The 12,044-nt window shown below is 40.6% G+C and overlaps 1 protein-coding gene across 2 annotated transcripts in view; it reads left to right on the top strand.

Moving 5' to 3' along the window:
* Window positions 1-2,167: 2,167 nt before the first annotated feature.
* The window catches only part of GRAP2 (GRB2 related adaptor protein 2), a 150,480-nt gene continuing 140,603 nt past the window's right edge, over window positions 2,168-12,044 (top strand). For both annotated transcript variants that reach the window (XM_075573740.1, XM_075573738.1), the window contains exon 1: window positions 2,168-2,345. The gene's annotated coding sequence lies outside the window, so the exon portion shown is untranslated. The remainder of the gene's footprint in view (window positions 2,346-12,044) is intronic.

Raw genomic sequence — 12,044 nt, 5'->3', positions numbered from 1 at the left:
TGTATTAGATAGTACCTGCTGAGCACTCCCGTGCTCGGATCTCCAACTGGCTTCACAAAGGATCCGTAGTGTGATGGTTCCGTCTGATCCTACACCGGACTCCTTACACGCAGACCGCCAGGGGCGATCCGGACCTGGAAACAGTCTCTGCGGACCCCAACTTGGATCCGAACCTCTTAGCAGGAACCGCAGCGTCCGCTGTGTCCCTAACTAAGCTACCCTATTGTGACAGGATCCCTAACATAGGACCTGTCCTTACAGCACTAAGTGACACGCGCTATACTATAGGCCGTCCCTATAGCACTGCAACCTGTAATGGCTTTGGGGAAAACTCCTAGGGGCCTACAGGGGTAATAACCTGCCCCACTTCCCTAACTCTCACTAACACTAGCAGCTAGCAGCTACGCACTGCAAACTTCGGAACGCGTACAGCAACTTGCTGCACACTAGCACTATGCCTTCTTGTCAGGCCTCACAGCACTGCCAGCCGTGATCCTGACAAGACAGCACACACACACGCACTAAGGGCAGCGTCCCTGTCTTGGGCCGTCCCTCAGCACTTACCCACTAACCTGGTGGGGAGTTGGGGCCTTACTTGGGATGTGGGGGACCTTACTCGATGCAGAAGCTGCACATGCTCTCTGCACCCTTCCTTCCCTCACAGCTCCCCAGCTCCAACTGCCGTTCTCAGCACGCGAAATGTATCTTATTGCTCCCTCTAGCAATCCTTGGCCCTCATTGGCCACACGGAGGCACCTGATGTGCTTGCCCCTAAGCCTCATGGGAGTTGTAGTCCCGTGGAGGCTGCAAATACATCGGGGCCGTGTGCGCGCCTTTCCTGCGCCTGCGCGAACCCCTAATGGCCGCCGCAACCTCTCCTGAACAGTTCCTGCCCTTGCGCGACTTCCTAAGGGTTCTGGGGTTCTTTCTGCGCATGCGCGATCACTCTGGGGCTCTCTGGGCGCCTGACTATCCCTGCGCATGCGCGAGCTGTTTCGCAATGGCGGCGCCCTGTACCCCGAGCCGCCGGGACCTCGGCAACGCGATCGCGGCCCTAACAATGGGCCGCTCACGTCCCCGGCAACCGGCCGCATCAGGGAACAGCGCGCGACTCCCCGCTCCGGCCCCCACCCTTGGAAGTAGCCGTCGGGCCCGGTGCTGGCTCTGACGGCACCCGCGACCGCACTGCTCCAAGGGAGGGGGGTCTCAAGGAGCTGCGGGAGCTCCAGGCTACACTAGTTTGCCCCTACCATCACACCAGGGAGTCCACGGATATTGGGGTCCCACAGATCATCTCCATTGAACCCCCAATTTTGGTGAGCTTTAAATAAATACATTGTTTTTTGTGGGAGTTTGCTGGTTTAATAGTGGCACTGGGAATTCAAAAGTGCTTAATTTTGTTAATTATGGGGGCGTAGAACACCCAATTTCAAAATATTTATGCTATACTTATGCTTTAACAACTTATGGTATAGACAAAATGGAGAAAATAACAGAGAACTACACTCAAGGGCATCAAAAGTTGAAGCAAAATGATGAAAAGTACGTATTCCATAAAAAATGATTATTGGACATACTGTAGGACAAACGAATAGCGAAGGTATCGCCCCACCAACGCGTTTCATGCCTAAGTACTTTCTCAAGGTAATAAGTGGAAGGTTAATGAACCGGCATGCTACACCTTATTTCAACAATACATTCCCAGGGTTCACTATATGAGAGCATCTTTTATATATCACATCGCTTTGGTCTGTATATTGGTCGTTAGCACCACGCAAGTTTTCCATTTAACAACAGATTAATTTTTTTAAGAAAGTGAAAGTGGTAATTTATAAATAAAAATGAAGTGTTTCCCATCACATTAAGCATACGTTTAACATTTTGTTTGCAAAAATGGATACTGAAGTGCTTTTTAATGTGAAATTTTCCTCCATTCAAGCACAGTGCCAACTCTGTATTTCTGTTAAACATCCCTAACTACCACTGAAATAATAATATCTCCCTGACTGATTTACTGCGAGAGGATTACGGAAGCACAAAAAAAAATGTGCTAACTATGTGCAAATTATTTTATAACCATCATGTGCTGTGATCTGTGTGAGAGTTCCTGTGTGGTTTAAACATACAGCTGCTGATAGGGCATCTTACAGAATAATACACACAGAGAGATACCAGGCGAGTGAGTGCAGGGCTACCAGGCATACACAGCACAAATTACAAGCCAATCTTACATAACCCTGCTGAAAAGTACAATCCTGTCACAGTGACTGTAATATTTGCTTTGATTTTAGTGTGTTTATGGGAATCAGGACTTTAAATGAAGACGGAATAGAGAAATATTTAAGGTAAGATGTAATATTCTGCGTCTTTATGTTTTATATACTTAGCGGGGTCTTGTCATTTGACTTACTGTCCTGTGGGCGAATGAAGCAATTTGAGAACTGTGGGGCTAAGCGTTTCAAATGGCTAAAATTGACGCACGGAAATCTCACATTTAATTGTGTGCGCCTGTGTAATAGCCCTGAGAAAAATGGGTTTAGTCAAGTATTTCGGCGCACAGAAATGGCATGAGCTTGGCCATGATAGTGTGTACCCCCAAAAAATTGTATCCATGTGGAAAAGCAAGTGGAACATTTGAAAAAATCGTACTCCAAGTTGAACCATGCGTAAACCCTTAAAAGTATTTATATATTCTTAGCACTGAATTAAGTTGCCTTGTACCAACCGCCAAAAATGTTGACGCAACACAGATGTTTCATTATATAGGTTAAGAAAATGTCTTACTTTCACAGTATGACTATTATAAATAATATTATGCAATAAAAAATCGATATTTACTAACACTAGTTAGAAATAACAAAATATACACAATTCCGTTTTATTTAAATTGTATCAGTCAGGTATTAACCATGACGCAATGCTTCAAGGTTAATTTCAAACAACGAGCTGGGCATTATCTGAATAAAGTCACATAACGACCTTCATATAGAGGACGCACGTTTTATGAAGGTTTGTGCTACTTTTCAGCACTTCAATTTTGTGGCACAATAAAAATGTAAATAGGATCTTAGTACATAGATCCCTTGTGCTGCTTTTAACGCAGATGTAAACCAGCAGTAAAAAGCATCCAACCTCGTATTTTAGCAAGCACAAAAAGAAATCTTCACCAATTTTTACTTAAAGTTGCTTTTAACTGGGTAGGATCTCTAAATCTGCATTAAAAAAAAACAAATCTCCCTTTGGTCATTTACATAAAATCAGGATGCAGCTGGCGCAGAAGGACACAGAACACAAAACGTGGTCTAAAAATGATCGGGAAAAACCTTTAATAAATGACAGAGGAAAACATCAGCCACTTTTCACACTGTTTGCTTTTCATTTTGACATCACTTTTGAATGCTAGTATTTGACCCCCCAAATATAAAGAAAACATTCTCCTGATACCTTTCTGATGCCAATGGAACAGAATGGAGTCAAATGACCTCAATAGAATAGATCACGTGAAAAATGCTGAAGCTCTGAGGGAAGTGTTGTAAATGACTCATTTAATTTATTGGCAATATACAGTAGACAGCCTTGAAGCTTGATACATTGGTACTTGTTATATTATTCCGTATATTATATTGTAAACTATATAAATTCCTTATTTAAACCAAGAAAGGGGCTATTTTATTTACTCAACAGGACGGCTAAATGGGCAACGTGTGCAGTATTATTTAAAAGACAGCTGCGTAAATAAAGCACTTGCTCATCTGGAGCAAAACGTTCAATGTCCTACATGTGACTTTTTTTCAAAGACATCAGTTCTGTAGTATTATATGATACTGAATTTAAAAAAATTGACTCAATGCCATTTCTAATGAGTTTTAATATACTGATAATCCTTTGATTTCTATAGCAGGTTTAGCACACCCCCCCCCAGAAGTGCAAGATCTTTGTAACACTTTCGTGTTTGTGATAATTTGTTGCCAAAATTCCCAGCAGTTTGAGCTGCAAACTGTAACAATAGACAATGTTACCATAGTAATATAAGAATACATTGTAACTGCTGAGTTACACTGACTGACGGATTGATTGAAACTGAAAGGCGGCCATTAAGTGAACCCTGGGAAACAGGATCTTTGCTGATCGATAACAGGATGAGCTAATCGATCGGCAGCGTAGGTAATTCATTTTCATTAAAGGTAATGCTGCATATATAAATATATAGTGCCACCTGTAATGCTGCTATATGACAGCCTAACCCTAATATACATGCCAGCCTAACCCTAACACTAATATCCATACCAGCCTAACCGAAACCTAATATACATGCCAGTCAACCCCAATATGTATGGCAGCCTAACCCAAACCTAATATACATGCCAGCCTAAACCTAATATTCATACCACTCTAACCCTAATATGCATGCCAGCCTAACCCAAACCTAATATTCATACCAGTCTAACCCTAATATGCATGCCAGCCAAACCCAAACCCTAATATGTCAACCTAATCAGCATTGTCGGAGTCCTGATAATCTGGGAGAAAATCATTGCCAGCTACTGTAAATAAGGTAGAGGGAGGAGGTTATAGAGCCAGCTCCCAGTTAAATTGGCCCTTTTAGACTCAACTACTATTGAGGAAGACATTCGCTGTTGCTCATTTACTGTAAGTTTGTTTGAGGTCACCACACACACTCATCATGACAAACGTGCCCTGTGTTTGGTGAGCGGGGGACCAGTTCCTTTAACTTTGTACCGACACAGAGTTTCCCCTGAAGGGTTAAATATACTTATCTCTAAAAAAAAAGACTGCTGTTTATAGATTTGTTTTGTATGTTTCTATATGGTGACCCTGGGCATACTTGAAAAGTAGATTATCAGAGGCTTTCACAGAAGAGGAGTGCGTTCCAAAGTCTGTGGCTGTGGATGTAACTATTGCAAATATTTCTAAAGTTTTATTATATATGCCATGCCGCATTGAGTCAGAAAATACATTGAAGTGACCTTGGGTGCCCTTGATCTTCAGTTTAAGGCACTGACTTCCGAAGTGACAGGATGTTCCAATTCACTCTCACGTCTAGCATAACGCTTCACTCTTGTGAACTACCATAAAGAACATGGTACTACCAAATATATAGTATTTGGCCTGTGGTCTTCTTTGTGTAGGATTATTGGGGTTTGCTGCATTTGTTTAGTTGCCATTCCCCCTGCCTTATTTCCCTACCACATTTTTTTTACATGAATAGGAACCATGAGGACCCCCTGGATTCCGAAGATGCTTACTTACCGCTGAAGGTAGTACTGGTGCTGTCCCCTTCAGGCAGGCAACGCCGGCCAGTAGGAAGCATTGGGCTTCCTGTTGGCCCATGTAATGCAGGGGATTTAAGTACAAGGAAGTATTGGCGGCACTTTCACGTTAAGTGTATTGGGATCCATAAAAAAAACCGGGAGGGCCCACAAGGGGAACTGTTTTGATAATTACTCTTTCATAGAATCCTGTTGAGACAAATTACTCCAGAGGTCGTTTATCAAAGTTTCCCAGCTACTCCAGATTTAAAGCAATGGGATCTGGGACAATGCTAGAGTTAGGCTGCGCTTATTGTGACGGCGACGCTGACGTCACTCTGCAGTCGGTGGAAAAAACAAATTGAAGCGACTTCCAGCGATCGCGACCAATACATTTGTTTTGACGCCATGTCGCGTCGCTGTCGCCGGCACTATAACTGCAGAGATACAACGTGACATTGTAATATCACGTATTGAAATATTGAAAATGTTATATCCAGTCAGCCCGGGGAGTAATTGATATTTAGTTAGTGGCTTGTAATACCAGAAAAACGACAGCTTTAAAGAAGTCCGACTTCCAATGTTAACGGGAGCTTGGCACCCCCTCCTTCACGACTGCACCCCAAAAACAAAGCTTTTCTCGGTAATCTCATCCCCATCCATATCTTTGATGTGGTTATTTTAATGTCATTTATTTAAAAACGTAGTTAATTTGCAACTGGTAAAACAAAATGCCTTTCAACTTATTTATTTGAAAAACATTTATTCTAAAAAAATAAAACTAAAAAAACTTTCACATTTAAACAGTTAATTGGGTCTTTATTCCTATTGAACGAATATTTGTTGCGATACATATTGTCATTGCGATTATTTTCCCGGTATCATTGTTATGGGAACATTTTGGGTTATGCCCAGTTCTACACAGTGGGGCTTAGATCCCAGAAACTTTAATTAATACCCCAATTTTTCTTTTGTGCCTCAGTTATCAAACCTTAGACTGTATATAGCAACGGGTTTTACTGGTAGCACTATTTATTATTAATCATTATGCACTTCCTATAAAACCATACTTAATTGGTGCTATATAAATTACTTTTTAATCAGTTGTCAGTTTTCCAAAATTGTGGTTCATTTTCATTTTCTCTACATAATTAGTTTGTATATATATATATATATATATATATATATATATATATATATATATATATACACACATACACATAATTTATTCTGTATCAATTATTATATTATTATAACAACAACATTTCCCTCATTCCTTTTTTTCCCGTTCCCCCGCATTAGTTTTTTTTAGATGGGTGAGATGGAGGGGGTCTCAGGAACAGAACCGTCTTACTTTCCCCCCTGCTTCCCGCCTTTCTAAAAGAACAAAAGGGGGCATGGGGGGAGGAACTGCAACTTTAACGAATTCTGTACATAGAAAGTCAGAAAATATGGTACGTGGAAATTGTCGTAAAGCACGAAAGAGAAGGGATGCGCTTAGTGTGGCGGATAAAGACAGATTCACAGAGAAAAGGAAAGCTATGGAATGCAGATTGCTTATTATGCCACTCCATTGCATTCACATAAGTGGTTGTCAGTTCTTATGTAAAATAGCCGTAATGAGAAATTCATTCACCCAACTGATTTAACATTTTGGCTTTTTTAAATGGTTTAAGATTTGAGAGGCAGCTTAAGACAGAAGAGTAATACGAGGGGAATATTGAAGTACTTCTGTGCTAAAGAGGACAGCAATGCTACTCTCTATAACCTTGAGCAAATCATTGTATCTGGGGACTGCAAAGCTTGATCCATTGTAAATATTACTTATTTGCAGTGTGCTGTACTGTGATATCTACATACTGTACAGAAGTTGCAGAAATATATATCTCATAAAGAGAAACTTTGTATTTATTATCATCTAGTAATCATTCCTCATCACACTATCGTAGGAGGTGAAATATTAAAGTATTTGATCATGTTAATATTTTATGGGTTATTGTTTAGCAATATCTATGTAAGAAGAAAACAGACCAAGCAATATATAGGAAAGGATTTTATAATGCAGGCATGAGGCCTTCGGATGGGAGAATTTTATGACCTACGTTCATCAAACTTGAAAACAAAATAATGACACAGTGATAACTTCTGAAATAACTTACCGTCTTAAAAGCATTAATGCTTACAAGTTATATCACCCCTAAAGCAAGGTGGAAAAATGAACAAGTTACATGTAAAGAAAGATTGCCACATATTGGCAGAAATATACTCTGGTGCAGGGGTGGCCAATCTGGGCATTGGGAACGGTACGTACGCCTGCTCAAAAACAGAGAAATCATCTGAAATATCCATAAAGGAAAGGAACCATGCAAAATCCTTCAAATGAAAAAAACACTGCAGGGACGAAACTTATGAATATTAACATACATTTTGAAAATGAACCCAATTTTAATAACTTCTTTAACAATTAAAAACATTTAAGAAATCAATTGAAATCATTAAATGAAAATGTAATGCAAGTTATTCCCCATATTTGTTTTGTGAGCAGACGTTTCCGTACAGTGCAGATCTAGATTGGCAGGTGCTCTGCTTCTCTTATCCACCTCGGAAATCAATCCCAATATTAAAAAACTATGTAACTGAAATGCAAGTTCAGAAATCCCATTGAGACATTTTAAATTCAGATTTTTCTTCTCTTCTCAATAAATAATGCTTGTAATACAGTATGTTAATGTTTTTATTATCCTTGTTTACTTTTGCCGTTATTTATTTTAGAATTAGCCATTAATTTAAACCGGATGTGGGGGGCAGTAGGACAGCAGTCACGCCTAAAAACATTTGTGCCCATTTATTGGCACACCTGGAATAAAGGTTGGCTACCCCTGGTCTAGTGGTTTATCGAATCAAAACGCATCAATCATTAGAGTTGATCACCTAGTTATTTTTTTGATTTGCCGATGTACGAACAATTACCATGGTCAAAAGAAATATAAATCAGGCGTCTCCTGATGCTTTAGATGAACAATTAAATAAACAAAATATCTTTCATATTGTTGGTGGGTAATTTATAGGGCAAGCAACTATCACTGACCACCATTTATTAGGATCCTACGACAAATTGCTGGTTTGCCCAATTTAAGTATATGTTTCTCAGAAACGCAACGAGTGCCACCATTATAATCCATGTGAAGTTCTCGGGAGTATCTGCCTCTAGTTCCCTACTGAAGGCTCGCTCTTTTCTGCCTCATTTGTCTGCCCTGCCTTCTCACATCTGCACCATCGCATCAAGAATACCGTCTCACCGATACTCGCTGCCCGCTCGCTGTCCGCAAATCCAGATCTAGATTGGAAAGTCATGTTTATAAGAAAACATGGCAATAGCCAGGACACCCTAGTATTGTAGCTACAACCATCTCTTAACAGAATGCACATAGATAGCCTCATTTCACTGATATCTAATTTGCCAACGTTCTACTGTCTCTGTGTCCCCCAATTCAAATTAGATTGTAAACTCTACAGCATGGGTGGCCAACTCCAGTCCAACAGTTCAGGTTTTCAGGATATCCCTACTTCTTCGACTGAGCCACTGATTGAGCCACCTGTGCTGAAGCAGGGATATCTTAAAAACCTGACCCGGTGGTGGCTCTTGAGGACTGGAGTTGGTCACCCTTGCTCTACAAGGTAACCAAACCCTTTCTTCATTGTTTCCTATTTCCTTGCACTTACATAGTTACATAGTTACATAGTAGTTATATAGTTACATAGTAGATGAGGTTGAAAAAGACGTACGTCCATCAAGTTCAACCTATGCTAAATTTAGACAACAGATACTTTATCCTTTATCTATACTTTCTTATTGATCCAGAGGAAGGCATACAAAAAACCCGAGAGTCAATCATCCAATGATATCTCATAAAGGGAAAAATAAATTCCTTCCTGACTCCAAGAATTGGCAATCGGATTAATCCCTGGATCAACATCTTTCCATGTATACTTATTTGGTATATCCTTGTATACGTTTCCTATCTAAAAAGATGTCCAACCTTTTTTTGAACAAATCTATTGTATCTGCCATCACAGTCTCCATGGGTAATGAATTCCACATTTTAACTACCCTTACTGTAATGAACCCATTCGTTTGTTGCTGGTGAAATCTCCTTTCCTCCAACCTTAAGAGATGCCCCCGAGTCCTTTGTACTTCCTTTGGGTGTATAGTTCTTTTGAAAGCTCCCTGTACTGTCCCTGAATATATTGGTATATAGTTATCATATCCCCTATTAGACGCCTTCTAATGTAAATAAATCTAATTTAGCTAGCCTCTTCACAAAAGTTAGATTGTCCATCCCCTTTATTAATATAGTGGCTCTTCTCTGCACTCTCTCTAGTTCCATAATGTCTTTTCTTAGGATTGGTGCTCAAAATTGTACTCCATATTCAAGGTGAGGTCTTCCTATTCCTTTGTAAAGGGGCATAATTATGTTTACTTCCCTTCCATCCATTGCCCGTTTGATGCAAGATAAGATCTTGTTTGCCTTTGCAGCTACTGCATAACTTTGGGCACTATTGCTAAGCCTGCTCTCTACAAGCACTCCTAAATCCTTCTCCATCAAGGATTCCCCCAATTTATTCCCATTTAATTTGTAAGTCACCTTTTTATTCTTGCATCCCAAATGCATAACCTTACATTTATCTGTATTAAACCTCATCTGCCATTTACCTGCCCACGTTTCCAGTCTCTCCAAGTCCTTCTGGAGAGAAATTACATCCTGCTCTGATTCTATTACCTTACACAATTTAGTATCATCAGCAAAGATGGAGACTTTGCTCTCGATGCTAACCTCAAGGTCATTAATAAACATGTTAAAAAGCAGGGGTCCCAGTACCGATCCCTGAGGTACTCCACTCACGACTTTAGCCCAACCTGAAAAAGTTCCATTTATGACAACCCTCTGTTGTCTGTCCTTTAACCAGTTTTCAATCCAGGTGCATATATTATTACTAAGTCCAATTTTCTTTATTTTGTACACCAACCTCTTGTGTGAAACCGTATCAAAAGCCTTTGCAAAATCTAAGTAGACCACATCAACTGCATTACCCTGGTCTAAATTCCTACTTACCTCCTCAAAGAAACAAATAAGGTTAGTTTGGCATGATCTATCCTTCATAAATCCATGCTGACTATTCCTAATAATTTTGTTTTCCATTAGGTATTCCTGAATATTATCCCGTATTAAACCTTCAAGTAGTTTCCCCACTATTGAAGTCAAGCTTATAGGTCTGTAATCCCCCTTTTTAAATATAGGCACCACATCTGCTTTACGCCAATCTTGTGGTACTGAACCTGTGGAAATGGAGTCCTTGAATATTAAATATAATGGTTTGGCTATTACTGAGCTTAACTCCTTGAGAATTTTGGATGTACTGTATGCCATCGGGCCAGGTGCCTAATTTATTTTAATTTTTTCAAGTCGCTTATGAACTTCTTCCTCAGTTAACCAATTGTTCATGAATATGGAGGTTGTGGCTTCCTCCTGCGGCACTACTATTGAACTTGATTCTTCCCTGGTAAACACAGAGGCAAATAATTTGTTTAATACCTCTGCTTTTTCCTTATCTCCAATAATCTGTCTACCCATCTCACACTGAAAGGGTCCTATATTTTATTTTCTCATTTTTTGTTATTAAGGTACTTAAAGAACATTTTAGGATTGACCTTACTTTCTAATGCAATCCTTTTTTCATTATCCATTTTTGCTAATTTGATTGCCCTTTTGCAATTTTTGACACATTCCTTATAATTCTGATACGATGTCTCCGTCCCTTTTGAGTTAAAGGGCCTCATGCAGTAAGCGGCGGAAAGGCAATATTCGCCACTTTCCCGCCTAAAAAGCCTATCCGTATTCAGAAAGGGGGCAGAAAGTGGCGAGATTAAAAAAAAACTCCAGTTTTGCTGGCGGTTTTTTTTCTTCGCCGGTGGCGGGGCGAGAAGGCACTTTCCGCCTAAAAATCCAACTTTTTCCGCCACGCTGTATTCTAGTAGAGGCGAGTAGCTAAGAAGAGCTATTCGCCTCTCTAGAATACCGTTTTGCTGGCGGATCAGCCACGCAAGAAAAAGATGGCAAGTTGCTGCTCAGAGGCAGCGGATGAGTGGCGGATCGGCACTTAGAAAAAATTCTGGCCTTTTTCCTGGCCGGGATTGATGCCGGGGGTCTCCGGAGCTGATACCATTAATATCAGCACCGGACCCCCCCGGCATGCATCCGAGGCAGGAAAAATGCATTACCGCTAAGGTAATGAAGGGATTAAAGAGCCATGCCAGGTTTATTGTGGGTAGCGGGGTGGGTGAAGGGGGTATTAGGCCCTTGGTGTTTGTTTAGGGCTTGCGGGGGGGTTGCGGGTGCACTTAACCCCTTCACGACCGTAGCGGTTAATACCGCTACAGTCATGAAGGGGTTAAGGCCTCCCGCTACCCACCCGCAAGCCCTAAACAAACACCGTTGGGGCTAATACCCCCTTCACCCACCCCCACTACCCACAATAATAGAAAATACACACACCAGCCCCACACTAACTAAATATATATATATATATATATATATATATATATATATATGACCCCAACAACACCTATACCCCCCTAACATAGCGTATAGTAATGGGCACAATGACTATTATCCACAAATGGATAATAGTGCAGTTGTCCATTTAAAATACATACACAACAATAAAGACATTAAATACATATAGCACTCACACATGTGCAGCTGCCACGATGAA

This window comes from Ascaphus truei, chromosome 17 (genome assembly GCF_040206685.1).
Source record: "Ascaphus truei isolate aAscTru1 chromosome 17, aAscTru1.hap1, whole genome shotgun sequence".
Classification (NCBI taxonomy): domain Eukaryota; kingdom Metazoa; phylum Chordata; class Amphibia; order Anura; family Ascaphidae; genus Ascaphus; species Ascaphus truei.
Note: the sequence above shows the minus strand (reverse complement) of the source record. Positions and strands in the feature narration are given on the sequence as shown.